This window comes from Podarcis melisellensis (genome assembly GCF_964234715.1).
Source record: "Podarcis melisellensis genome assembly, chromosome: 5".
In the NCBI taxonomy this organism is placed as follows: domain Eukaryota; kingdom Metazoa; phylum Chordata; class Lepidosauria; order Squamata; family Lacertidae; genus Podarcis; species Podarcis melisellensis.
Genome location: NC_138537.1, coordinates 7,892,244 through 7,920,087, shown reverse-complemented (window position 1 = coordinate 7,920,087; position 27,844 = coordinate 7,892,244). Strand labels below are relative to the sequence as shown.

General features: G+C 45.8%; 1 long non-coding RNA gene across 1 annotated transcript in view; it reads left to right on the top strand.

Moving 5' to 3' along the window:
- LOC309370053 overlaps positions 1 to 27,844 on the top strand; it is a 394,628-nt gene that overhangs the window by 42,339 nt on the left and 324,445 nt on the right. The window lies entirely within an intron of this gene.

Below are 27,844 nucleotides of genomic sequence, written 5' to 3'. Positions count from 1 at the left end.
AAACCTGACACTAGTAGCCATCAATAGACCTCTCCTTCATGAATTTGTCCCATCCTTGTTGGTTTTCATGTAGGGGGCATTCGGTAATTCATCAAAGTCATTCCTGATTTCTGGATTTGGGGGCTTTCAGGCATGGTGCCCCTCTGCCTGTATAGTCCCTTTAATCTGGAAGAGATCAGAATGTACAACCTGGGAATTTTATGGAACCTCATCCAGTCTCCATGGAAATTCTGAGCAAAATGGCAGTGGTCACAACCTCTGGGCAATGGGCCCTCTGTTGGTCTTTGGGGAGGGGCTGTTGCCCAATGCCTAACCTTACCACCTTTTGGATCTGCCTCTCATCCAAAGTATTATCCAGCCACTCTGCTGTGATACACACAGGTCTTATTGCGGCAGCAGCAGCGGTCAAACTCCAGGAGTTGAGGAAGGCTAGACCCCCAACATCCTGCCGGATACAATTTTGAAACACCGAGGGGGGGAAATGCGCACAGCCAGTGCCGAGCGGGGAAAATGAGCAAACCGCAGACGATGACAGCTCTATAATATCACCATCGGAGCCTTGTAAAAACTCCAGTCTCTCTGCATAGTCATGGTTGTGGCAGAGGGTGGTCGCCTCCAAGACTCTGCTTTTGGCTGAGTGTACGGATCAGAGTGAAAAATAGGGGAGGTTCAAAGGGCTAAAGGAAAGCAGCCAACATCATCGGCCAAGAGACCCAACAGAACTAAGCAGGGACATAAGAGCATAAGGAAAGACTGTTGGATCAGGCCAATGGCCCATCTAGTCCAGCATACTGCTCTCACAGTAGCCAGCCAGATGCCTGTGGGGAACCCACAAGCCCAAGAGAACTCTCTGCTTCTGTGGTTTCCAGGAAAGGTATCCCTTTCCCTCCTTTCATGGAATTTTCTTTTGTTGTTGTTGAGGATAGGGTGAGAGGCAGTAGATTAAAATCAGAGGAATGTGCATTAAATGTTAGAGTCCCACAACATCTGAACTATGCTCTACTTGGAGTCCAACAAAATCTAGAGACCCACAGGTTCCCCTATCCCTGGATTAAAGAGCCTATGGATGAAGTGACATAGCATGGGTTGCCAGTGCCCGGGCCGTGCGGAGGGTGTGAGAGAGAAAGGGAAATGGGTGGAGTATGCATGCATATTCAACTTCCTAATGATGTCTGCGTCACTCAGGAGATCACAACTGCAGAGATAAGAAAAGAAGAGTCACTCTGTTGTCTGGAGAGGTCACTTCCTGGTTCGTATGGAAAAGCCGTTTTTAACAGAGCCCAGCAACGGAAGCATGAAGCTGTATTGCGGCAGCACCGGGCACCGTCATTTTGCACCCCTAAGAATTCTGTGCCTGCAGGAACTGCCCCATACCCCTCTATGCTATGCTATGCTATACCACTGTATGGATTGCAACCTTGGCTCATAGAAGAATTCATCTGTGGGTGGAGCCAATGTTGCTGTTCCTCCAGCCCTCAGTTCAAGCAAACCCTTATATGCTTTGGCAATGCTATGCCAGGACCCAAAAATGTCGGACTCAACATTTGACTTCTTTTCTTCCACTGTCATACAGGCTATAAACTGTCAGCAGTGCCCTTCTGCATTCTGTTAACTCAAGCAGGCATTCTCTACACAAAAGAATAAATGTTCACCAATTCAAGATCAGAAAGCAGCCTTAAGAAACCAGGAAGGATTCATTTCAGCCCTACAGGGTCACTGTGTTGCCGATCTTCAGAATGACATCCTGGAAAGAAAAAAAATTCCTTCCAGTAGCACCTTAAAGACCAACTAAGTTAGTTCTTGGTATGAGCTTTCGTGTGCATGCACACTTCTTCAGATACCATCTGAAGAATGAAAGTATCTGAAGAAGTGTGCATGCACACGAAAGCTCATACCAAGAACTAACTTAGTTGGTCTTTAAGGTGCTACTGGAAGGAAATTTTTTTGTTTTGACTATGGCAGACCAACACGGCTACCTATCTGATCCTGGAAAGAAGCAACTTGAAAGGGAAACTCCAGTGTGAATCTGCTGAATCGCAACTCATCAAATAAAATAAAAATTCTATTCTGGTCATTGGGGTCCGAACCGAGACAATGGTTTCTCTGTCTCATTGCAGGCATTTATTGACTCAGCAATGCTCATTTCTGTTATCACCAATCCACTGCTGTGAAAGGTCATTTTTGCATGTGTTTAAGTTCTAATTTGATTGTCAAAGACTATGCTTTTTGACTATTGTGCCCTTTAACTTCCCCTTTACACACACACACACACACACAGAGAGAGAGAGAGGGGTGACAACTAAACATCGCACTCTATGCATCTGATGTGCATCACAAAAGATTATCCCATTATGAAATCTATTTGAATCTCAGGTGCCAAGAAGATTCTGTTTTTTCAGTTCAAAATGTGGTCCCTGGTCAGTTGCCTGCCAGGGGATTGCATAAAATGCGAGGTCTTCCTCTGCCAACTGGGAGATCTATTATTAGAGCAGTGGTAGCTCATAGAGTGTCCTCCAGAAACTGCTGAACTCCAGCTCCCCTCAGCCCCAGCCAGCATGGCCAATGGTCAGAGCTGATGTGATTCGTGGGCCAATATTTGGAGGGTACCACATTGGCTATTCATACATAAACAAGATTTAAAATTCTGCCACATCCTTGAAAGCTGCTGGCAACCAGAATAGGCAGCCCTGAGCAAAACAGACCAATGATCTGACTCAAGACAAGGCAGGCCCCTCTTCCAGACTTGTATTGTACAATTTTTCCTAGTCTATTCTTTTTTTGTACACATTGCTTGGCCGCACAACTGGATTTCAATAATCAGAGAAGTGCTAATTTCAAAGATGTTCCCGTTCCTGTGTTGTTTCAGAAAACAGCAAATGCGGCAGGTTCACCTTTAAAAGTGAACCAGAACAGATTTCCCCCTCCCTCATCCCTGCTTGGGGACCAGCTCTGTAGAATTCAGCAATTCTTATTTCTGAGTAGACATCCATAGAATCCCATGCTTAGGGCTTACCTGCAAGAGGCACCTATCATTCCTAGTGCAATACTGCCACCTTCTGGAGATTCTGTATGAATTACAAGACCCACACGCAGTATCTTTGGAGAGTGATGCTCATGGATTTTCATGCATGTTTCAGGTTTTAATCACAAGCTTTGAAGAGTACTGTGCATTTGTGGGGAGGGGAGGCTTTATCCATCCATTCAGCAAAGCAGCAGGGGGGGGTGTCATCTCCAGAGTCTGGTTAATCCAGGAGCTTTAACATGTTATAACACCTCTCTCTGGGAAGCGAAACTGTTATGGATAGGGAATCATGAGGGAATATGCAAACTCAGTGGGATATGGGGGGTAGTATTTCTACTAGGAACACATACCATTCCCATCACAGCTGTTTTCACAAATGTTATTAGATTTTAGTTAATTAAATTAAGAGAGAGAGAGAAAATATGAATGAATAGCAGGAAATGCTACGGTTGCTGTAATTTTAGTCAGCACATTAATCAACTATAGTTTTGGTTAACTCATTGACTGGAGCCCATTTTAATTAGTGGGGCTGAGCTTTCAGGGCACATTCATATGTTTCTGAAACAATCTCTGTTTGAAAGTTTTAAAAGAGTGATTCCCAAACATTTCCAGGGCCACCACTTGGCCTATCGCTCAACATCCCAAAACCCAATGTGCTGCACCAACAAGCACAAAACAACCCCTCTGCAGTGCCACAAATCCAAATCAATGGTGTAACGTTGGAAAATGTTCATCACTTCTCCTACCTAGGCAGTTATCTTTCCACAAGGGCCAACATTGATGCTGAAATCCAGCATCGCCTGAGCTCTGCAAGTGCAGCTTTCACCCGATTGAAGTGCAGAGTGTTTGTGGACCGGGACATTTGCATGGAAACCAAAATGCCTGTTTACAAAGCTATTGTACTACCAAACTTACTGTATGCTTGTGAAACATGGACCACTTATAAACACCATCTCCAACTCATCGAAAGATTCTATCAACGGTGTCTCTGAAAATTTTTACACATCACTTGGGAAGACAGGCGAACTAATGCCAGTGTACTGAAAGAAGCAAAGATCTCCAGTGTTGAAGTAATGATTCTTCAACATCAACTTCGTTGAATTGGTCATGTTGTGTGGATGCCTGATTATCGTCTTCCAAAGCAACTGCTCTATTCCATACTTAAAAATGGAAAGCATAATGCTAGTGGTCAACAAAAGAGGTTTAAAGACTCTCTCAAGGCAAATCTAAAGAAATGTAGTATAAACACTGACAGCAGGGAAACACTGGCCTGTGAATGCTGCAATTAGAGAACAGTCTTTACTAAAGGTGTCGTGGGCTTAGAAGATGCTCAGACTCAGGACGAAAGGGAGAAACGCGCTAAGAGGAAGGCACATTTAGCAAACCCTCACCATGATCAACTCCTGCCCAGAAACCCATGTCCCCACTGTGGAAGGACGTGTAGATCCAGAATTGGCTTCCACAGTCGCTTACAGGCTCACTGTTAAAACCATGTTCATGGAAGACAATCTTACTTGGCTACGAGTGATTGCTAAAGAAGAAGAAGAAGAAATAGCATTATTCAGAATAGCAGTTTGCATGACCCACTAAGGAAGATAATAACACAATAAAATTCAATATAGTAGCAGATAATTGCACATTTATGCAAAATCGAATTAAAACCATTTAGTTGACAAAATGGATGAACTTGATACAGGGATACCTGACAGTTCTTTAGCTATTTGAAAACAGCTATCCTATCTCCTCTGGCTTCTAATCAGCAGAGAGACCTGGAAGGGCTGTAGCTCAGGGGCTATACACCTGCCTTGCATGCAGAAGGTCCCAGGTTCAAAACCTGGGATCTCCAAATAGGGCCGGGAGAGGACCCAGTCTGACATTGTGACAGCCCCTGCACATCAATGCCAGCAATATTGACCTAGATGTACAATCGGAATTGGGACTTCTAAAGTCAATGGTTTCTATATAGAAAGCATGGTAAGAAGGAAGGGCTGGGTCCACCATAAATCAGATCTCAGGTGCTCAAGTGTATAAAGGATCCTTTGCCAACCTCATGCCTTCAAGATGTTTTAGACTACAATACCTATCAGCCCCAGCCAGAACAGCTGTCGGGAGGGCATGAGATTGGCCGTGTCTGCTTCATAGTACCTTGGTTCTCAAACTTAATCCGTTCCAGAAGCCCATTCCAAAACCAAAGCGTTCAAAGGCGCACTTTCCCATAGAGAGTAATGCAAAACGGATTCATCCATTCCAGACTTTTAAAAACAACCCCTAAAACAGCAATTTAACATGAATTTTACTATCTAATGAGACCATTGATCCATAAAATGAAAGCAATAATCAATGTACTGTACTATAAAATAAAGAAGACAGTATTGTAGATGATAAATACCTTTTTTTTCTTACCTGCACTGATGATAGTCATTGTTTGGATGAAGGGCTTTTGTCCATTTCCGCAGTCACACAATCAATCAATCAGTAGCTGAACTGGGTTCCACACAGTCACAAAAACAAATGAACCGAAAAGGCCTCAAAAACAAAAACGCAAAATAAATAGCAAAAACAAAAGCACCAAACTCAATCTGTTCCAGAAATCCGTTTGACTTCTGAAATGTTTGAAAACCAAGGTGCAGCTTCGGATTGGTGCAGGTGGAAACAATAGCCAACAGCCTATTGTCCGGCTTCCGAAAAACGTTCAAAAACCAGAACACTTACCGTATTTTTCGCTCTATAAGACGCACCAGACCATAAGACACACCTAGTTTTTGGAGGAGGAAAACAAGAAAAAAAAATATTCTGAATCTCGGAAGCCAGAACAACAAGAGGGATTGCTGCACAGCGAAAGCAGTGATCCCTCTTGCTGTTATGGCTTCTGGGATAGCTGCGCAGCCTGCATTCGCTCCATAAGACGCACACACATTTCCCCTTGCTTTTTAGGAGGGGAAAAGTGAGTCTTATAGAGCAAAAAATATGGTACTTCCAGGTTTTTGGCGTTTGGGAACCAAGGTACCACTGTAGAGAGATGTTATGCCAGCGCTGAAAAGAGTCGGATTTGAGGATGAGTTGCAAGAGCCACTCCCCCAGGCAGCTAAATGAAGCTTCCATGTACAGAGACAGTATACCTCCAAGTACCAAAGGTTAGGAAAAGGCTGACACTTTTGTGCCTTGCTACTCTAGTGAGTGCTCAGAGGAATCTGGCTGGCCAAGGGTGCAAATGGATGGCTCTTGCTTTCGATCTTCTTACATTGTCCCCTTAGCTATGCAATACAGATTTGGAGAGTCCCTTGAAAATTGTTTCTATAGTCAAACAGGGATCAAGGAGCTCATACTGGATGGTAATTTTGCTTATTTCCTGAAAAACTTTTATTCAGAATGGGCTTCCCTTGCTGGAAGAAGACCACATATTTTCCCTGCATCCTCCTCAGTAATTTGGAGAAGGTGGATTATTTATCCTGCTAAAAAGTTGTGGGCTTAGGTGCCAAAGAGAAATTATTTTTAATGGATTTCCCCTGCCTTTTACTGGAACAGGTTTAAAAGGCTACTTCGTTCCATGCCCTTCTCCATCTGTCTCAAGATTTCTATTTGCAGATCATGTTCCCATATTCTTTTTCAACGCTACCTGTGTCGCAGAGGTTTTATCTATAATTATTTCATAGATGTCCGAGAGATAACCTTTGCTGTTAGTGCCTGTTTTGACTATAAAGTTCTCAAACATTTTGAGAAGCTTCATTCAGTTATTTCCACATATTTTGGACCACTTGAAAACATAGCTGTCAACTTTTCCCTTTTCTTGCGAGGAATCCTATTCGGAATAAGGGAATTTCCCTTTAAAAAGGGGGAAAGTTGACAGCTATGCTTGAAAATTGCTGAAGGTCTTGGTCAGAGATTTTTCTGCTTCTAGCAGTGTGTCGTGCTAGATGCCGTATGGTTTTTAACTGCAATTTTATTACTTCATTTATTTCCACAGAATTCAAAGTGGAACACAGTAAAGTAAGGTATGCGAAATAAAATAAAAATAAAAATGAAATGAAATGTTTTTTAAATGCAGCATTCCTTGAAACTGGAACTGTTATAAAATGCCGGCCGACACCATCTCCACAACTGACACTCTTCCGATGATGATGCCATTGTGTATAGCAAGGAATTAGTTGGACATTTTCTCGTTGTAGCACAATTCACAATTGCAAAATTTCAGAGGGCCTCGGGGAGGGCCTAATCTAGACTATTGGAATGAGAAGGTATAGGGGACATTGTGTGCTTGAAAAACTGACGTTCAGGTTGAGAGTTCTTAGAAGTAAAAGAAGATAATTTAATTTTGATATGGTATGATTTTGTGACATACATGGGCGGACTCCATCTCCAGCCTTTAAATGGAATTGGATCATTTTGGTTCTGGAACTGTTCACACCTCCTTTATAGCATTCCTCATTTGTTACCCTTCTATCCTGAGATGGGAAAATGGGAAAGTTTAAAAAAAACACGGTTCAGATGGTCACCTGAAATTCCCACCTGAGTGGATCCCTTATTTATTATATGCCTGTCCAGAAAGTTAATGCAAATTTTATCTATTGTAACAAGATTTTCTATTCCTTTTGATAAACTTTATACTAAAATGTTTTATATTTTCCCATATGTTAAAAATCCATATGTTAAAAATCTATTATTATTATTATTATTATTATTATTATTATTATTATTATTAAAAACATTTTAAAACCAACATGAATGTTTAATGCAACAGATGTGCTACCTCCCATCTTTAAATCCACAGACATGCCACAGACAACCTGAATGAAGTATGTCCCACCCTGAATACCCAACATCTTCCTTCCTTCCTTCCTTCCTTCCTTCCTTCCTTCCTTCCTTCCTTCCTTCCTTCCTTCCTCCCTCCCTCCCTCCCTCCCTCCCTCCCTCCCTCCCTCCCTCCCTTCCTTCCTTCCTTCCTTCCTTCCTTTTTTTTTTTTTTTGGCTAAGTGTAATATAGGAAGCTTCTGGCCAGAATTGCTAACCATATTTTATTTTCATCACCTTGCAGAACTAGATTAGATACTGCGTGGTAACAACGTTGGGCAATTTTGTATGCCTAAACCACCCTTTCGAGTCTCTAAATAAAACTTTTTCATATTGCCATGGCCTTTCTCATTTTTTCCAATCTTACGTTTCTTTTTTCCTTTTTCTTTTTTGAAACTCATCATGAAAAAGTTTCAGTGCTTTAGAGCGCATTGCTTCTAACAGACACAGTTTTGCATACAATTTCCCCTAATACATGTGTTTGCATATTATTTTCACTAACATATGCAATTTTATGCATACTTTGCCCCAATACATGCATTTTTGTAAAAACACATTTTGCTCAGGGAACAGCATGGCAAAATCGAAAAAAGACTTGGAAAGATGACGGTGTCTCAGTTCGCTTAGAGTTCCGGAAAGTGTGGTTTAGGTAGATTTGCAGTGAGATGAGAACGAAACTGAATTTCTCCGCTCTCCTTTGTTCTTGTGAATTTAGCGGCAGTCTAAGGACAGAACTGCACATTATAGGTGACCCATTGGCTGCTATGCCAAACAGCAGACCCGGAACTGTTTGTTTTCACAAAAAAAGCTGAAAAAGAGGGGGAAGGAAGGAAGGAAGGAAGGAAGGAAGGAAGGAAGGAAGGAAGGAAGGAAGGAAGGAAGGAAGGAAGGAAGGAAGGAAGGAAGGAAGGAAGGAAGGTTTTAAATGGGTGAGAAAATATAGGGTGGCATTTGGACAAAGATGGTGTCATACAGACAGTGCAAAAATATTGGAAGCATGAGAATGTGCTTCATCACCCTAATATTTGAAACAGTGTGTGTGTGTGTGTGTGTGTGTGTGTGTAACTTCATTGGACTGGTCATGTTGTGCGGATGCCTGATGATCGTCTTCCAAAGCAACTACCCTATTCCGAACTTAAAAATGGAAAGCGTCATGCTTGCTGGTGGTCAGCAAAAGAGGTTTAAATACTCTCTCAAGGCATTTTATTTTTTAATGTAGTATAAACACCAGCAGTTGGGAAACACTTGCCTGCGAGCACTCCTATTGGAGAACAGCCTTTTACTAAAGGTGTCATGGGCTTTGAAGACACTCAAACTCAGGATGCAAGGGAGAAACATGTTAGGAGGAAGGCATGCTTAGCAAATCCACACCGTGATCAGCTCCTGCCTGGAAACCAAGGTCCCCACTGTGGAAGGACGTGTGGATCCAGAATTGGCCTCCACAATTGGCCTTCCACAAAACCGTGTTTATGGAAGACAATCTTACTCAGCTACGAGTGATCGCCAAAGAATGAATGCACACACACACAAACACACACATGCACACACACACACAAATGTTTAGGGATACTCTCATTTTCCTACTCATATTGAAATACTGCCCCTCAATTTGTTTCATAATGGGAGGTTTTCAAAGAGTATTTGAAAAATAAATATAGTAGTTTAAATTCTGTTGCAGCATTCGAGGAACTTCAGTAATAGTTGCAAGGTAGATATAAGAAATTAGATCTATTAAGAAAAAGTTTAACTATGATAAAAGTGTCTATTGGCAATAAGTAATATGAAATCAAAATACGGAATGGACGGGAGGTTGGGTCTTTAGTGTTAAGACCAATATATGTTTTATTGTTTGTTAAGAAAATTATGTGTTTATGGTTATTCCTGTGTGTAATTTGGTATTTGTGTTTTTTTTCTTTTTTTCTTGCTGTATCAATAAAAATAAAAAATAAAAAAATAATGCCCCTCAATTAGGCCCAACTAAGATTCACAAAATGTTTAGGGGTAGGCGTACTCCTGTGTACGCCCAGAAAAAAAGCACTGTATATATTATAGGAGAACAGAATTGCAGAGTTGGAAGGGACCACGAGGGCAATACAGGAATCTTTTGCCCGATGTGGGGCTTGAACCCGTGACCCTGTGATTAAGAGTCTCATGCGCCACCAACTGAGATGTGTGTATGGGAGAGAGACAGCATGGATAACTCCATCCTATTCTTGTGACTCTAGACCAGAATTCAAGGCAGCTCATGCAAATCAAAACAAGACAGACAAAATTCAAAAAGCTCAAAACGTATAAAATATAATCATTTTAAAAATAATTAAACTGTAATAGAATTAACTCTATGTTTGAAAAAACAGCAACCAAGGCTATTAAACCTCGGATAATAAAAACATTGTTATTGTCAACTGTATACTGCTGGTTCTAGTATTTGATTTTTATTTTTAATTGCTGCAATAAAAAAAAACCTGCTATGTAGAAGCAGCGACGGTTAATTTGGTTAGATCGTGCAAAAATATTTCAGGTTGCAGCAAGGCATGCCGGGAGGAAGGAATACCCCCAGCCCCTTTGGAAACAGAAAGAGTGGAAATCTATAAGCCATGAACGTTGTGTCGATATTCCAACGTTAGCCCCCATATGGAAAGTTAAAGTGAAACATTCATTATTCCTTTCTAAACCCATTATTTGTATTATGGCTGCTTTATCTGTCAGGGACAAATTGAGGGTCTTGCTCTATTCCGAGATCTCCCCGTTGGCCTCCTTGGTTTATAATGAGCACATTTCACTTATTGGAAATGTCTCCGAAATGGCTACGTGGTATATTTAAAGGATGCAAAGCACAGAGGCCGTCGCTTCTCACAGGAAGAGGTGGCTGAGAAATTAGGTGTTTCTCTGAAATACTTATGGTGTCTACAATTGGAGAGTTTTGTATTGCACATAGAGAGGTACAGTGACTCTACAACACCGTCCAGTTAAGTCCTTGCTTTCTAAGAAAGACAGACTAATTGTCTCAGCTTCAGGATTTGTTGTTGTCACTGAAAACAGATGAGGGTGACGGTTTCAAGACTAGGTGGGAGACAAGGACCCCCAGTTCTGAACCAATAATGGGAGCAAGGTGGAAATATACAGAATGCAAGCCTACATGTGTCTACTCAGGAGTAAGTTACACTTAGCTCAATTAGTTACTTTTATAATTGCAGCATAATGGGCCAGCCCTTTCCTTTTGTATAGCTATAAATGACAACTGCTGTAACTAGTATACCAGGGAAATTTGACTGCATAATAACCCATAAAGAATAATCTCTTGTGAGAATCAGACAAGCCCAGTTGGTTTATTTGTTTTATTATTTGTTTAATATTTACAGGTCTTTTTTAATAATAATATAAGAAACCTTTATTGTCACTACATCACCTGTGTGCAGTGAAATGAAACATAATTTTAATACTTATAAATCATTTCCGAGGGCTTGCTAAAACACAGGACTCCTCCGGGCAAGCTATTTATTCAGCACTCACCTTGATTTGCTTACATTGCTCTTGCCTAGTGGTTAAGCTAAATCCAATCATTATTGAGCATGACTTCTCATTTGTTTAAAGGGTGGTTACATGACAACGAGCACGGATCGTGATTTGCTTACAGAGTGTTTCCATGACTTCCGGTCCATCATTCATTCACCCCACATTTCAAACCCTCCAACATTTCTCCGATGAAAATAGGGACGTCCCATTCCATAACGATAATTTTAATATTTATACCCCACACATCTTACTGGGTTGCCCAGCCAGTCTGGGCAGCTTCCAACATATATGGAAAACATATTAAAACATTAAGCTTCTCTATACAGGATTGTCTTCAGATGGCTTGGGGGGGAGGGGATAACTCTAAATCCTCCAAAAAATTTCCAATCAAAATAGGGATATCCTGAGGAAAAGCAGGACATTCTGGGATTAAATCAGAAACCGGGATGGCTTCTCCTAAATAAGGGGTGTCCCTGGAAAATGGAGACACTTGGAGGGTCTGACATTTTTGTCAATGCCTTTCCCTCTTGCTTTCTGAACTGCAAAAGGTGTGTGAGGGCTTTTTTAAAAAAATGTTTCCTTGCTCAGTCTAGGCTAGGGCAACCTTTGACCTCCAGATGTTTGCTGAACTACAACTCCCATCAGGCCCAGTGGCCAAGGATGATGGGAGCTGTAGTTCAGCAACATCTGGAGAGCCAAAGCTTCCTTATGCACACCCCTGCTCTGGGACAACAGAGCCCGTTAATCCACTTTTAATTGTGCAAACCTAAAGTTCTGTTAGGGGGACACGGGTGGCGCTGTGGTCTAAACCGCAGAGCCTAGGGCTTGCCAATCAGAAGGTCGGCGGTTCGAATCCCTGCCATGGGGTGAGCTCCCGTTGTTTGGTCCCTTCTCCTACCCAGCTAGCAGTTCAAAAGCACATCAAAGTGCAAGTAGATAAATAGGTACCACTCCGGCGGGAAGGTAAACAGCGTTTCCGTGCGCTGCTCTGGTTTGCCAGAAGTGGCTTAGTCATGCTGGCCACATGACCTGGAAGCTGTCTGCGGACAAACGCTGGTTCCCTCGGCCTATAGAGTGAGATGAGCGCGCAACTCCAGAGTCGTCCGCGACTGGACCTAATGGTCAGGGGTACCTTTACCTTTAAAGTTCTGTTGTACACTTGAACGGCTCCTGTAAAATGCTGACAGCCTGGAGGCAGACATTAATTGTGTGAAATAAAATTGTGCCCCGTAAATAATTCACCAAAAAATATATATCTATTCACGCATGCCACAAAGAAATTTGGGCACATTGCCCAGTATGGTTGGGCAGGATGAGCTAGGAGGAGAATTCCCTATGTGGGTAATTCACGCAATGGGGAACGAAGAGTCACTGATGATGTCAGTGTGGGATAGTGGTTAGAGTGTCGGACTAGGACCTGGGAGAGACCAGGGTTCAAATTCCTACCTAGCAATGAAGCCGACTGAGTGATCTTGGGCCGATCGCTGCCTCTCAGTCTAATGTGAGGATTAAATTGGATTACAACTTTGTGTGCCATTTTGAGCTCCCTGGAGAAAAAGATGTGCTATAAATGCAATAAACAAACAAATAATAATAATAATGACTTACAGGTTCAGATCCTGGTGCGGCTCCTAGATCTTTAAGAGTTGCTGAGAAGAGGCATCTTCCACCAACTGCAGCAAATTAAGACAGGCCTATTGGCATCACATGATGAACTCTCCCCCAAATCATTGCAATTTCCAGCATGGCAGGGCCTCCCCATTTACTTCGGAGTAAGTTCAGTTTGGATGGAACTTGAGAGAAAGGCAAGACCTGTGATCCTAGCCAGAAGGCTTGCAGCCCAGGCTAAAATCCCAGGGGAAGCCAACAGACATGTCAACATTGTGGTGGGGGAGCGGGGCAGGGGGAGGTTTGATGTGTTTACATGAAAACACGGCGAAAGGACACGGTCTGGTGCATGCCGCAAACAAGGCTTGCAAGCCCAGCGGTGTTTCCCCTGGTGCTATAATAACGCCTCTGTGAGCCTCTCCAAGCCCTGGAGCTGCGATTGAAAGGGAGGTGACGGCGGGGGGGGAGGCAAAGTGGCTGCTCTCAGGGTGACCTCTTCCCTCCCTGCCCCCTCCCCGGAAACGCAGAAGTTCAGAACATTAAGGCCAGCTGCAAACTTCTTGCATCCAGAAAGGAGAGAGAGAGAGATGGAGAGATGTTCAGGAATGTGAACTGAACGTGGCATGGCTTCTTTCCCTGGAGCAGGGGAGGAGAGACTATTTAAGGTCAAGGGCCACATTCCCTTCTGGGGAACTTTCTGAGAGCCACATGTTGGTGGCGGGTGGGGAGAGAGGCAGCAGTGGAAAGAGCAAGGAATACATCTTTAACCTGTGTCACAGACTAGCTGGACACAGAGGAGTAGTGGGAGACACCAGATGGGGAAGCCCCAAAGGAAGATGGCTCAGAGACGGGGAATGGTGGTGGGACAACAATGAGTGGTCAGAGGGAGAAGACTGGGGGTTGGGCAACAGAAGGGGCAACAGGGGTTAGGGAGCAGGGGGAGTCTATGGCAGAGAGATGTCCAGACAGAGGCAGAAGCTGAAGCAGGAGAGTAGAATGAGGGAGGCCAAGTGGCAGAGGCGAGTCAGGCTGGTATAGAAGCCTGGAGGTCTCTCTCCCCCCTGCCCCAGTCTCCCAGAACCAGAAGAGGTATGAATAGGGAGGAGCAGAGACAGGTGCACCGGCTGAGTCTCAGATTGCTTGGGATGGACTCAGGGGACAAAGAAGACATAGGCAGCTGAAAGGCAGCATCTGAATTTCCCCATCCCTGCACTATGGTTATGTTTTTCCCAGCCTCTCTTTGCACCTCATGACATTTTCTTCTCCATGACCTGGAGGTAGCTAGAACAACGAGAGCTGTGTGCAGGGGCACCATCTGGGGCGCAGGGATGAGGGGCTGAGGACCCCAAAAAAAAATTCCCAGGAGGAGACCAGGCCCCCTCAACATTCCTCGGTAATGTGTGCCACGCGACGTGCCGACGTCACACGCTGGGAGGTAGAACAAAGCCCCCATGGCTATTAGATACTGCTAGCTTTGTCCTCCATGAGCGTGGGGAGATGGGGGGAAGGACTGGTTCAGCGCCTACCCAGCTGCAGTCTGACCCACTCCTCTCCCAGCGACCCGGCTGAGGCGCAACCCCCTCTGCCTGGGAGGGGACATGGATGCTGATCAATTCAGACGGGCTTCTCCGAGCCATCAACAGAGTGGCAGCGGATCATTTTGGCGCAACACAGGGCCCCAGGCGGGTCATAACCTTCCAGTTCTTGCCAAGAAACAGATACTTTCAGGGTGAATAAATGGGCACAGAAAGGGCTGGGGTGAGGTGGAGCTGGAGGGAGGCACAGGCCTCTCTGTGCTCTGGCTCCTTATGTCCTGGCAGGGAAGCCAATTCCGTGAAGCCGCAACCTTGGACCCATAGGAGCCAACTCCTAGGGGCCATGGGGACTACACTAAAATATTTGAGGGGGCTGAGCCCCCACAAAGTTGACGGACATTCCCATTCAAATGGTGTGCATGCATTGCATCATGTGATCAATTATCCAGGGCTTACCTGGGCCCCCACAATATTTTATTGAAGTTGGCACCTTTGGGTCTGCAGGTGGGAGCACCAACTATCTCCACCTTCCAGGCTGCCCCTGGAAGCAGCAGGTCCTGCCCCACGCATAAAAGATGGATTTAGGGCAGCGTGACTGGTTTCGCCACACTGGGCGCTGAACCTAGGGCATCTGCAGGGCATCACAACTGTGACCTAGAGAATTTGTTGTTGTTTAGTCGTGTCTGACTCTTCGTGACCCCATGGACCAGGGCACGCCAGGCATTCCTGTCTTCCACTGCCTCCCGCAGTTTCGTCAAATTCTTGTTGGCAGTTTCGAGAACACTGTCCCACCATCTCGTCCTCTGTTGTCCCCTTCTCCTTGTGCCCTTCATCTTTCCCAACATCAGGGTCTTTTCCAGGGAGTCTTCTCTTCCCAATGAGGTGGCCAAAGTCTTGGAGCCTCAGCTTCAGGATCTGTCCTTCCAGTGAGCACTCAGGGCTGATTTCCTTCAGAATGGATAGGTTTGATCTTCTTGCAGTCCATGGGACTCTCAAGAGTCTCCTCCAGCACCATAAGTCAAAAGCATCAATTCTTTGGCTTTCAGCCTTTTTATGGTCCAGCTCTCACTTCCATACATCACTACTGGGAAAACCATAGCTTTAACTATACGGACCTTTGTTGGCAAGGCGATATCTCTGCTTTTTAAGATGCTGTCTAGGTTTGTCATTGCTTTTCTCCCAAGAATTTTAATTTTGTGACTGCTGATACAATCTGCAAAATAGAGTATAACAAAAGGCAAGAAGGGCGGGCACCCAATTTTGGCCTTGAATTTTGAAATAAGTCTGCCTCAGTTATTCTTCCCTTCCTTCAGGGATGTCTCAAAAGTTCCAGCTGGGTTCAGTCCTGGCCTTCTTGGTTGTCTTTCCAGCATTAGGGGAAACCCAGACCTCTGTGGAACCTTCTGTGTCTTGGGGGAAATTGAGTTGGGGAAACTCTGCTGAAAACTTTAACCAGTTGTATGCAAGCAGCTGATGGTGTTGTAAAACTGTTACGGACCTATATGGACATTCTGCCAGAGATTGCATGGCTGGACATGCCTCATTACAAACAAAATCTTCGCACTTAACAAAATTTGCACAGTAAAGAAAAGACCAGAGAGGACTTTTTTTCAGCTGGAACTCTTCAGAACTCAGTTCCATCACCCCCTCAAGTGGGTGCCATTGCCATTCTAAGAGGGCTTTTGGAGCTGGCTTCACCATAATGAAGTGAACTGGGCCTCCATTTTGCTTCCGGGCAAACTCCCCTGTCATACGGCAACTCTACAGGAGTCATGTTCTTTGGGTTAATTTCCAGGGTGTCCCAAGAAGGCCCCTGCCTCATCACCACATTTGTCAACACTGTCCTCTCACATGGGGAAATGAAAAGCAAAAACCTAGTAGAATCAATATAAGAAACCAACATTTTCTTCTCATATATGAAACCCTTATGTCTTTCTTCGTTTGCCTTGTGCTGTTCTTCCTCACTGCAACCTCCCTTCAGCCACCCAAGCTCTGAGGTGTTTTGAAGCCTGTTCTCCCGGGAGCGAGTTTTGGACATGAAGATGGAGATTTGGCACCCTGCTGCGCTGAGCTATTGGCTTTGGGTTTTTTGAGATATTTATTGCTGGCAGTTTTAAAGAATCTTGAGATAGCCGTTGTTTATTTCTCAGGAACGCTTTGCAGTTTTTGCCAAACACAACTTTTCTGTCCGTTTGAAATTTTTGTTTTACTGCGTTGTAATGATCGGGCTTTTTTTGATTATGTAGCGGCAAGTAACATGGGCAAACAATCCGCTGGTTACTGGTTCAAATAAGCATCACCTCTGCCAACACATGTGTTCAATCAGAAGAAGAAAAGAGAGAGAGCTTTTGCATTTCAGCTTCGTTTTGCAAACTGTCACTCTTCCTAGGCTGCGAGCTGCAAAATTGGATCCCGCTACACTACAGAGTCGAGAGATGGCTGGTCCTTCTACCTACCCCAAGGAACCTGGCCACTACAGGTTTCTCTTGGGAGAAAAGCAATGGCAAACCTAGACAGCATCTTAAAAAGTAGAGACATCACCTTGCCAACAAAGGTCCGTATAGTAAAAGCTATGGTTTTCCCAGTAGTGGTGTATGGAAGTGAGAGCTGGACCATAAAGAAGGCTGATCGCCGAAGAATTGATGCTTTTGAATTATGGTGCTGGAGGAGACTCTTGAGAGTCCCATGGACTGCAAGAAGATCAAACCTCTCCATTCTGAAGGAAACCAGCCCTGAGTGCTCACTGGAAGGACAGATCCTGAAGCTGAGGCTCCAAGACTTTGGCCACCTCATGAGAAGAGAAGACTCCCTGGAAAAGACCCTGATGTTGGGAAAGATGGAGGGCACAAGGAGAAGGGGGCGACAGAGGACGAGATGGTTGGACAGTGTTCTCGAAGCTACCAGCATGAGTTTGGCCAAACTGCGGGAGGCAGTGGAAGACAGAAGTGCCTGGCGTGCTCTGGTCCATGGGGTCACGAAGAGTCGGACACGACTAAATGATTAAACAACAACAACAACACAGTTTGAGAGTCTACACGAGAAATCAAAGTGAATGCAACTCCTGGCCTATACAGTCCAGCACAGAGCCATAGCTCAGAAGTGGAGCATGTGTCTTGCAGGGCCCAGGTTCAATCCCTGGTATCTCCAAGAACGCCTGGGAAAGGCCCCCAACTGAAACCCTGGAGAGGTGCTTCCATACCCTCCAAATGTCCTGATTTTCCAGAGACAGTCCTGGAATTAAGAAAGGCATCCCGGCTTCTGATTGCATTCCAGAATTTCCCTAAATTATGGAAAGCGAACAAATTTACATGATTGATCTAATTTTGCATAATTTATACTGTGTGCTGTGCAAAGAGGTAGAAGCTGTGCAGAGCACTAAAATCAACACACATCAGCACGCAAAGTCTGCTCAGGCAGCTCACTGGCTTTCTGAGATCTCGGCACATTTCAAACCATAAGGGCTATTTGCAATATCATCCTTTCCTGAGCATCCTCTTCCAACTCGTAATGTTGCTGCGTGTGAGGCTGATGCTGCCATGTGCATCCACCGTAACAAATTGCATTCTGGGAATTGTTCTCATCTGAGGGATGTTAAAGGCTATGTGCTTCCAGGCTTGGTGGAATACACTAAGATGCAGTATAGGTTGAGAGTTGGACTCGATGACCCTTTGGGTCCCTTTCCAACTGTTTGATTCTATGCTTCTAGATCATGGGTCAGCAAACTAAGGTCCGTGGGTCAGATCAGGCCCAATTGCCTTCTGGAACCGGCCCGCAGACGGTCCGGGAAGCGCCACGTGGATTGCTAGTGTATATGTTCTTTCCCTCTCCCTCACGTGGCGGCGACGCCTCCTCCCTCCCTCCCTCCCTCCTCCTGGCTTCTCCCAGCCCTGCCTAGAGGAGGAAGAGGGCTGGGCTTTGTTGGTGCCAGCAGCAGCAACAGCGCTTGAGCAGCCGCCATTTTAAGCATGCCGTCTCCGGAGCCCTTTCGCACTCCACCGCCAGCCCCTTGTTAGGATATAGTTCCATTCACCTTTAGAACAGGCTTGTGGAGTTGTTGTATGTCACATGTCTGTTTACTTCCACACAGTCTGCTGGGAACTTCCGTTATATATTGCTTTTGCCTATCCTGCTGTTTGCTTGGACACAAAGGGAAGCAGACATGTTTTTCCTTTGTTCCTGATGCTGAATAAATGCCTGTAAATATGCTTACATATGCCTCTGTCCGCCACTTCCGTTGTGAGAAGTTATTCACTCTGCTGATTAGAGCGTGCTCAGTCTTTGAAGGCTTCTGAGGCTTAAGTCGCTGATAGATGCTGTTCCAAGAACCGGAGTTCGCCGGGCTGCCGGCTGGTGGCCAAATGCCCCTGTCTCCCCGGACACATCCCAACACCCCTACCGCTTGCAAGACACAGGTAAGCAGCCACCAGGGCTCATCCGCTGCTGTGAAGAAGGGAGGAGAGAGTCATGGGGGGGACGGCTTATAGTCCACCCCCCAAGGCCTGAGGGACAGTGGACCGGCCCCCTACTGAAAAGGTTTGCTGACCCCTGTTCTAGATGGACCACCATGGTCTTACTCAGCATAAGACCCTGTCCTATGCTCTGTCCGCACAGTGGCCATACCAATGCGCATGGGAAGCGCACCAGTGGGGCATGAGCACAGTAGCCCATGACAGCACTTCGAAGAGCGGTGATGGCTGAACCACTGGCGTTCACAGCTTCTCTTCCGACCTTGTCATGAGCAGGAGGGAGCTGGAGGTGGTTTGGGAGGTGGGGGTGGGAGGGATTGCTGGAAAGGATGATTTAAACGAACAGAGATGGAAATCTATGTCCAACCGGATTAAGCACAGGGGGAGTTTAAGCCAAGCCGACCCTCCCCTGCACTTGGCAAAGAAGCAGCCTGATGGTGACCTGGCCGTGAACCCAAACCCCATTAGCTGCAAGGCCAGATTCCACCCACCCCCTTCTGCCACGAACGCAGGCTGTTTCCGTCCCATTGCGAGCCCCAATCCCTACACTTGTATCACAAAGCTGTTTCTCTGTTGGGGGCAGGTGTCTTTCCAGCACAGAAGCCTTCTCTCCAGCATCTACCACTTTCCCCAAAATCCCAAATAGAGAGCGCTTAGCTCTCCTAATTCGCCAGAGACACTTGGTGGGGAGGGAGGGGGAAATTTGGGGCGATAGAGGGTCTGCACTGTTGTCAGACACCCCCCTACCCTTGCGGGGCGGGGGATGGGGTTCAGTTTGTCCCCCTCCCCAGCTCCCTCCAAACCCTAAACATCACTGTGGCTACCGGCGGTGCGTTTCTGCCATCATCATACCTCCAGGAGTCAGCACCATTTCCCTTCTCCCTTCACATCCACACCATGCATTTAAAGCATTTTCATATCACCTCAACAGCCATGGCTTCTCCTAAACCCATGGTTCCCAACATGGTAATTTGATTTTTAAGGGGCTCAATTCAAGAATGAGTTATTAACAGTGAATGGCCTTTTTAGGCTTCCTCCACATGAATTGGAGTTGACTTTTTGAATAATAAGAATTATCTGTCACGGGGTGGGGTGGGCATCAGGATTTTAGTGATACTTAGGAGGGGCATCACACACACAAAAAGGTTGGGAACCAGTGTCATAAACCATCCTGGGAGCTGTATCTTTGTTAAGGGGGCAGAGAGTTGTTAGGAAATCCTTGTTCCCCTCACAGAGCGGCAATTCCCAGTGTAGTTTAAGAGTCCACCTCTCTAGGAAGTGTCGCTCTGTGAGGAGAACTGGGGTCTCCTCACAACACCCTTAGCAAGACACTATTTCCAGTATTCTTTGTGGGCAGCCATGGGCCTTTAAAGCAGTGTGATACCAATTGAAATACAGGGTGTGGATGTTTCCTAGAGTTTTCACGTAGACCTTTCGCCCTGGTAACCCCCTAGGCGTGTGGGGTGCTTCTTCCCATTGACTTCACTCCCCACAAAACATTTCTGTCAGAAATGGAGCCACGGTTAACGTCTCCGGCATCCTGGGGCGCTTGTAACAGGCGAGGAGGGCCGAAAAGATGTCACTGCAGAGGGGAGCGGAGCGACCGGTCTGAACTTGTGACCCCGTGTTTCTCGGGGGCCTGAGCAGATGCCAAGTGCTGTGCGCCCCCCCCAATCATGCGCCATGGCACTGCCAGCAGGTTCCCATTAACCCGCTCTGTCAGCCCCCTTGCCTCCGCCTGCCTGCCCCGCGCCCACCCCCTGCCTGGCGGGGATTAGAGAACATTCCGGTTCACTTGCAGGCCACTGGGTGAGCCGCCTTGGCAATCCCCCCCCCACACACGCCCCCCCGCCAACCCACCCACGGCAGCCAGGGTTATATTTAGCAAGTGTGCGAGTTGGACGCCGGGTCAACGCCTATCTCTGTGGGAGACACATGGAGAGAGAAGGTTCCGGACAGGAGGCTAAGAGGCCACTTGGTCGGGGTTTAACCTCTGACCCTCCTCTCCGCACATCTGGTGGGGTCCTGGGTGCCTTCCTCAACAGAGCAGTTCCCTGGCTCTTTTTCGAGGGAGCAGGCATGAGAGGCTAGCTAGTTTCCCCCCAGTTCTGTGGAGAGCAAGATTCAGGGTACAAGAAGGTCTCTGCTGATGTTACAAGGGCCTTCCTTTCTTGAAGGTTTTCTTTTCTTTTCCTTCAGGGCTCCCACTCAGAGCTCTGGATGCTCAAGGATTTTGCTCAGTCTACCTTTCAAGGCAAACTCACCTGATTCAGATTTCCAGAGCAAACGAAACAGATGGGAGCACGGTTAGCCCTTGGGTTTTTTTGCTCATCTCTGAATTTTGCCATAACGTTTTCAGCTTTAAAAAAAGTGTACAAAATTTGCATATGAATGCATCTGCTTGGGTTGCAATGCCTACCGAAATGTGCCTCCTAGGATAAAATGCATATAAAAGGGCTGTGCTGTTTTTCTAGAAAAAGAGGTGCCGGAACTCGCCATGAACGCCTCCCTTGTTCTCATAATGGCGCCCAACTGAGTTCCGGCTGAGAAAAAGCCCTGTAAAAAAGGTATTTTATGATGAAATGCATAAAAAATATATTATTGTGTGGGAAATGTGTTCAAAGTTGTGAGTGTCCGTGCTTCTTTTTAAAAAAAATAATTATAATCATTGTAGATAGATGCAAAAACAGAGCAGAATTATGAAGCACTATCTGTGAAATGACTATGGACAAGAAACCGATGGCTAGGTCCATCCCGACTAAAGGCTCGGTGTGTCCTAACAGGGAAAAGCTTTTATTCCTTCTCCCTAACATAACTGTTCTCACTGCAAATACCAGGATAAGAGGGTGTGTCTTCCAGCGAGACCTGGAGCTCAGTGGGACATAACAAGAGGCCTGCTGAATCAAGCCAAAGGCTCGTGGATTCCAGTATCTCATGCTCACAATGACCTATGGGAAACCCACAAACTTTGAGGACAAGACCTATGGGAAGCGCACAAGCAGGACATGAGTGCAACAGTGTTCTCCCCACTTGTGATCCCTGCTTTTCATCCATGAATTTGTCTAATTCTCTTTTAAAGTTGGAGGAAAATCTCTGTCTTGTGGGAATGGATTGCATAGTTTCAGTATACAGTACATTGCCTAATATCCTTTAAATGCAGATACCCCGTGGTTCAGTTCTTAGTGGTGCTTTTAAAGGACCACCACTGCCGAGAATTCATCCATGATCCAACTCCGTATGAAACCTCTTGATGAGTTCAGAACCTGCTTTCTCACTACACAGATCAGTCGCTTCTGTGTGTACATAATTTGTTTCTGGCAGGGAAAACGCAGCATCTCTCTTCATCTGGTAACAAGCTCTGAGAAGTCTGTTGGTAAATATTTAGGCTTGAGAATTCTGCAGGGAGGGTGATATCTGAGAGCTAAATTTGTATGGAATCTCAAGATGCTTTCTAAGGGAATGTCCTAAATTCTTCAGCGAGGTGTGGCAAATTCCAGAGCCTTTCAGCTTAATCAAATTGTCCTGGATCTTTTGTGTCTCTCTTTATCCTTCATTGCAAGCAGAGGGGGAGAGAGACCTCTACAGTTTGGAAAGATATACACCTTTTATATCGACATTTTACTCAAGTTGTATGTGAGAGTTTTAGGCTGCCTCCCTGTGGTCCCTGGGAGAGGATCATGGGGCCAAGGATGTTTCAGTTCTCCTCTAAGTATGGAGAGAGAGAGAGAGAGAGAGAGAGAGAGAGAGAGAGAGAGAGAGAGAGAGAGATCTGACCTTGGAGGGGAATATCAGATTTCATGCGGACTCTCCCAGGTGAAACAGAAATCATTGCAGGCCAACATTGATAGAGGTGAATGGGAGGTTGGCAGAGGCAAATCAGGGGAAGGGTTGAATCCAAAAGTTCAAAAATCTTCCCATTCCTTTGACGCATCCCTGAAACAGGAGGAAATATATACCAGCTGTGGAGTTAACATATACAGTCGTACTTTGGTTCTCAAACGAAATCCGTTCTGTAAGTCCATTCAACATCCGAAAATCTTCAAAAACCAAGGCACAGCTTCTGAATGGCTGTAGAAGCTTCTTGCACTCATTCGGAAACCATGGAAGCCACGTCAGATGTTTGGCTTCCAAAAAAAGTTTGCAAACCGGAACACTTACTTTCGGGTTTGTGGGGTTCAGAAGCCAAACGTTTGAGTCACAAGGCATTCAAGAACCAAGGTATGACTGTATACAACCTTCTCATTGGAAATAACAGAAAGGGAACTAATTAATTAGTTAATATATTTACATCCCACCTTTGATCCAAAGAGCTCCAGGTGGCATCCGTGATTCTCCCCACTTCTCCATTTTATCCTCATGACAACCCTGTGAGGTAGGTTAGGCTGAGAGGCTCGTGGTCACCAGGTGAGCTTCATAGCTGAGTGGGAATTTGACCTCTGGTCTCCCAAGACCTAGGTTTATACAGCCCACAATGGGAGAGTTCCTCTCTCCCTTTTGTCCTGCCCTCTCTCCTGCCACCAAACACCCAGCAAGGCTCTGGAATCAATGGTCTGTCTGCTTTGTGGTCACCTTCCTCCTCTGCCCATTTTCAGATAAAGGGCAGTTGCTTCTATTCCCATTTTACAGATTAGGTGGAAACTGAGACTGAGAGTCCAAGGCCAAACAAAGGCAGGACTTGAACTTAACTCCCTGCGGTTTCTGGATGTATTTTAGAAGGGAAAGAGTTGGAAGAGAACAATTCCCAGAATGTAATTTGTTACGGTGGATGCATATGGCAGCATCAGCCTCACACGCAGCAACATTACGAGTTGGAAGAGGATGCTCAGGAAAAGATGATATTGTAAATAACCCTTATGGTTTGAAATGTGCCAAGATCTCAGAAAGCCAGAGAGGTACTTTGCGTGTTTACGTGTGTTGATTTTAGTGCTCTGCACAGCTTCTACCTCTTTGCACAGCAAACAGTATAAATTATGCAAAATTGGATCAGTCATGTAAATTTGTTCACTTTCCATAATTTATGGAAGTCATAGCACTCAGTTACCTAGCATGTCATTTCAGGCTCCCCTCTGTGCAGCTATCAAAGGGATTGGAACCCTCGGCTTTCCTTGGCCCCCAAAGAACCACCATACTGTGAGAGATCACCAGGTAGAGAGAGCCCTACAAACTCCTCCCAGCTGAGCTCCATCAGAGAACAGGCCTAGGGCATTTTGCCCCTGAACTCTGGGCCAAGCTGGCCTTGGCTGCGCCACTCCTGTATTCAAATTTCAAAGAAACCACGCCAACCTGGACGAGACCTGCACCAGGCTTATTGCATGAAGTTTGTGTAAAGAGCTTTCCATCCTCAAAGGGGAGTGGACAACTGGTTCAGAGCCACAGCCCAGACCCACCAGAGCTGGAGGGATGCAGGGGAGATAACCCATGCACAGGGTGGTGTTTTTTGTGCAACACCCAGCCACTTTCACAGCCGGCAGCAACCATTTGGGCTCGTGCTCAAATGAGAGCCACCCTGCTTCTGGGCTGAGCGTGTCTGCACTTAGCTGCATTTGTTATTTCCCACCTTGCCATTCTTCCTTTTATGCAGCCATAGGAAAGCAAATGCCCTCCCCTCTCCTCTGGGATGCTATTAGTGGTTTTCTGCTATGTTCTCATTTATGGTGGCACAGAGCCCCCTGGTGGAACAGACTTCCTTTTGACCTTCTCCTAAGACCATCTTTGTTGTTGTTGTTTAGTTGTTTAGTCATGTCCGATTCTTTGTGACCCCCTGGACCAGAGCACGCCAGGCACTCCTGTCTTCCTCTGCCTCCCGCAGTTTGGTCAAACTCATGTTCGTAGCTTCGAGAACACTATCCCACCATCTCATCCTCTGTCGTCCCCTTCTCCTTGTGCCCTCCATCTTTCCCAACATCAGGGTTTTTTCCAGGGAGTCTTCTCTTCTCATGAGGAGGCCAAAGTATTGGAGCTTCAGCTTCAGGATCTGTCCTTCCAGTGAGCACTCAGGGCTGATTTCCTTAAGAATGGATAGGTTTGATCTTCTTGCAGTCCATGGAACTCTCAAGAGTCTCCTCCAGCACCATAATTCAAAAGCATCAATTATTCAGTGATCAGCCGTCTTTATGATCCAGCTCTCACTTCCATATATCACTACTGGGAAAACCACAGCTTATCTAGCCCAGCATCTTGTCCTCACAGAGGCCAGCCAGGAAACTCTCCCCTCCTGTGCTTCCCAGCAACTGGTATTGCTGCCTCCAACCGTGGAGGCAGAGAATTGCCATCAATAGCCCTCACCTCCAAGAACCCGCCCAGCCATCAAGGTTGTGCAACCCATACAGCACATAGGAGACAATTATTCACACAATTAATATTCTTGTTCAAAAAACAATCTCCCACCATTTATCAGATTTGTGAGAATAAGACAACTACTTACAAAGTAGCCATGAAAACTTAAAAGCTATCCAAAATAAAGTGAACTTGCAGTGTCAGATTTTACTAAGTTTGTCCAACTTCTTGACTCAATTTTTTGTTTTTTCTTGTTTTTTAGGTAAGTTCAAGAAGAAGATAGGTAAGTTCAACGATGTTCCCGGTAGCTGTGAAGTGCAGATGTTCTATCCCCATTTCACCCTAGCAGTCCATAAAGTTGAAGAGCTGCTATTTCGCCCCCGACAGGGCCAATTTATTGGGGTTAGCTGATAGCCCACTCCCTGAGCACAGTTTTCTGGGCTTCCTCAGTATATTAATATTAATTGTGTGAATAATTGTCGCCTATGTGCTGTATGGGTTGCACAATCATTATTAACAGCACAGGTTGTATTTCTTCAGCAGCCATCAAGGTTGGCAAGCTATACTTCAGCTACTTCCCTTTGTGGTAATCCTTTGGTACCTCCCCTCTAGGGTGACCATGTGTCTTGCAAAGCCCCTACACCTTCGCTGGGTATATTGGAAACTTAAATGGTGCCTCTCAGCTACCTGAGTCTCCAGCAGCTGCCTATGGGTGAAATTCAATGATAGCAACTAGTGAGCTGCCTTCAAGAGATGAGGCAGTTTCATACATTCATCTAGCCTTTTATAGACAGTATTAAATTATCTCAGGCAGCTTCAGTAGAGTGTCAGTTTATTTTTGTTGTTCGTACAGAAATCCAAGAGAGAGACACAAACGCAAGAAATTTGGACACATGGAAAGACTGTTGGGATGGAATCCTGTGCTGGCATCTTTAAAGGGCTTATCTGGGCACAGAGGCTGCAGGGCGATCGTCACTTGAACCCCAACCGCAGAGAAGTATCGCCACATATCACACAGAGAAGTATCGCCAGAGGAGCTGATGGCCAGCACAGAACTGAAGCAAATAAGAGGAGTGGCATCATCAGACCTTCACCCACCAGCCCACTTGGTAAAATACTTTTATTTAAAATGCCCTGATAGGCTCACAGCTTGCATTTTGATGCAGGCTATGGATGAGGCTTTCCCTTCCAAGTCCAGCATGCAGTCAAATAACAACAACAACAATTGCAGGCTACCAACTGGATGTCTGCATGTTCAGGCGCTATGAGAGCAGAAAAACTTTCTCCATGCCACACCTAACTTCATAAACCTCTACTATGTCGTCTCTTGTGGGTCTTTTCTCCAAACCAGAGGTTTTCAACCTTTTTGAGTCCATGGCTCCCCTGACCAACTACATTCTTTTTGTGGCACCCTTGTGGGGCTCAGGAGCCCAGTTATGTCACCCCTTGCCTGCAAAGCTGGCAGCCCCTCAACTCTTTTCTTCGAACACCCTCCTGTGTGGAGTCTTCCTTCAGTTTCTTCTCCCTCGGGAGTCCTCCAGGCAGCTGTTGCTACCACCCCTGGTCTCTGAGCTGCCCCACTCCCTGTCCCAAAGAGAGTTGCCTCCTCACACTGCCCCACAGGGGCCTGGGGCTCGTCCGTCCATTCCCAACAGCAAAGGCTGGAGGGCTGGCTGGCTAGCTAGGCTACATCACCCATTTGCTTGCTTATCCCAAGGCCACCTCAGCTCCTGGCAACCAGCACTCCCTGGCCAGCCCCAGAGGCATCATTTGCCTGCTCAGCCTTATAGCCAGGGCTGCTGCATCAAACAGCTGTGCAAGCCTTTGGGAGGCAGAAACGCAAGAAGGCATCAGAGGAGGGAGGGAAGGAAAGGAGGAGAGAGGCCAGTGTTGTCCACAGCACCCTGACCATCATTCAAATCACCCCAGGGAACCACGGCCCCCTGGTTGAAAGCCACTGCTCTAAACTAAGAAGTTCCAACTGTTGCATCCTTTCCTCCTAGGGGAACTGGTATTCTCCTTAATCATTTGGTTTGCCCTTTCCTGAGAAGTCAGCTCCATTCGACCTTCCCTCTCTCAACTGTCTCCTGGCAGCAGCTATCCCTGCACAGCAGGGGGTCAGACTGGATGACCCTCGGGGTCCCTTCCACCTCTATAATTCTACAATTCTATGATTGAGCTCACAGAAGCAGAAGGAAAGGAAGCAGTGTCACTCCATCAGCTCTGCCTCTCCTTGAGCCGCTTCCATGCCAGCAGGCCATTTTTAGAACTTTGTAAACTAAGCTGAGTTTGAGTCTTTCCTCCCACCCCTCCCCACAGAAGAAAAAGAAATCGTTTTCCTTTGGTGTCATGTTTTTAAGATTGCAACCTTGAGAGTGGGGAAGGTTATTCTCCGTAACCCACACCGGGTGACCTTTTTCATACGAAGAGTGAACTAAAAATGCTTCAAACAAATGCAAGTCTGAGTGTGCAAATTTCCTAGTGACCATTTTCAGTGGGATTAATTATTGCAGCAGTGTGGTTGTGTTGCTAACCAAAGGTCATCACAAAAATAACAAGCAGGAAGGGAGGAGGAAGTGTAAGCGGTTGGTTGGTTTTCTAAAATATAAGGCATATATCAAGTGTCTAAATAA